General features: G+C 30.7%; 1 non-coding gene across 1 annotated transcript; it reads right to left on the bottom strand.

Moving 5' to 3' along the window:
- Positions 1-1,901: 1,901 nt before the first annotated feature.
- On the bottom strand, positions 1,902-1,974 carry TRNAA-UGC. Its single transcript has one exon. It is a non-coding gene; the product is annotated as a tRNA-Ala (tRNA).
- Positions 1,975-2,036: the final 62 nt, after the last annotated feature.

The raw sequence follows: 2,036 nt of genomic DNA, 5'->3' as shown, positions 1-2,036 counted from the left end.
ATATATATCTTCACGAAAATAAGTTTAATTTATGTTGAGATGGAGAATGAAAATTGACACTTAAAGGACGTTGATACTTGGGACTTTGATTCCTCTTAGTGTGAAGCTTGCATCTTGCAACTACTTGGGTAGAGAATGTGTTTCACTTAAAATTCACTCAAGAGAAAAAAATCAAATAACGAACCATATTTGAGAGAGGACTTTGTTGTAAGATTCGACCCTATCAATTTGAATAGCGTTCTCCAACTAAAAATATTGAACTCTAAAGTATTCACGAGCAAAGTAAGTTTGTTGAAACTATCTATAAAAGTGTTCCAAAGTGAGTCGTGGAGAAGATTTGCCTTAAAATCTAGTTCCAATTAAGGATGTCAATGATGAAGAAGTGCAAGCTGTTGGAAGGTTTGCCGTGGAAAATTTCAGAGGTGGTAGATATAATTTAATCTACAAGCGTGTGGTGGTCTTTTCAGTCCCATATAGGCTTTGACACAAAATTTTATATTATTGTGATAGAAGCTATAAATGACAACAATATTCATTTGTCAGATATTGCAATTGTGAAGAAGTTCCGTCATATGCATGGGACGCTACCGCCATCCAATAAGCTCTTATCATTTGGAGGAATCTTTTAAGGAATTCATCAAATTCCCCCTCCACAAGTAGTATAAACTACTATCTCTTTTAAGGAATTTATCAAATTCCCTCTCCACTACAAGTAGTATAAGCTCTTATCTCTTTTAAGGAATTCATCAAATTCCTCATCAAATTTCCTTTACAATAAGTCCTCTCTCTATGTGCTTGTGGGACATTACTTAGCCATAATGATATAATAATCCCTTTATAAGTATCTTTTCTTTTTCTCTCGTACCCACCATTAATTCATACTTAAAAAAATAATTTCTCCATAATCCTTTTATAAGTATCTTTTCTTTTTCTCTCGTACCCACCATTAATTCATACTTAAAAAAATAATTTCTCCATAATCCTTTTATAAGTATCTTTTCTTTTTCTCTCGTACCCACCATTAATTCATACTTAAAAAAATAATTTCTCCATAATCCTTTTATAAGTATCTTTTCTTTTTCTCTCGTACCCACCATTAATTCATACTTAAAAAAATAATTTCTCCATAATCCTTTTATAAGTATCTTTTCTTTTTCTCTCGTACCCACCATTAATTCATACTTAAAAAAATAATTTCTCCATAATCCTTTTATAAGTATCTTTTCTTTTTCTCTCGTACCCACCATTAATTCATACTTAAAAAAATAATTTCTCCATAATCCTTTTATAAGTATCTTTTCTTTTTCTCTCGTACCCACCATTAATTCATACTTAAAAAAATAATTTCTCCATAATCCTTTTATAAGTATCTTTTCTTTTTCTCTCGTACCCACCATTAATTCATACTTAAAAAAATAATTTCTCCATAATCCTTTTATAAGTATCTTTTTTTTTTCTCTCGTACCCACCTTATACATAACATGTTAAATTAATTCATACTTAAAAAAATAATTTCTCCATAATCCTTTTATAAGTATCTTTTCTTTTTCTCTCGTACCCACCATTAATTCATACTTAAAAAAATAATTTCTCCATAATCCTTTTATAAGTATCTTTTCTTTTTCTCTCGTACCCACCTTATACATAACATGTTAAATTAATTCATACTTAAAAAAATAACTTCTCCCTTTTGGAGATGCAGGGTATCAATCCCCGTACCTCTCACATGCTAAGCGAGCGCTCTACCATCTGAGCTACATCCCCATGATTTTTACATTATAAAACCCTAAATGTCCCATCATCAATAATAGTGAAAATGAAGAAATATTGCTACCCAACATGTCATGAATAGGGAAAAATTGAAAAGAAATAATATATTTAATAATAGATAGTCTTATTTTTGGAGATGCGGGGTATCGATCCCCGTACCTCTCGCATGCAAAGCGAGCGCTCTACCATCTGAGCTAAATCCCCATGATTTTTACATCATAAAACCCTAAATGTCCCATCATTAATAATAGTGAAAATAAAAAAAA

This window comes from Cucurbita moschata, unplaced genomic scaffold (assembly GCF_002738365.1).
Source record: "Cucurbita moschata cultivar Rifu unplaced genomic scaffold, Cmos_1.0 Cmo_Scf00182, whole genome shotgun sequence".
In the NCBI taxonomy this organism is placed as follows: Eukaryota; Viridiplantae; Streptophyta; class Magnoliopsida; order Cucurbitales; family Cucurbitaceae; genus Cucurbita; species Cucurbita moschata.
This window is presented reverse-complemented; position numbering and strand designations above follow the sequence as displayed.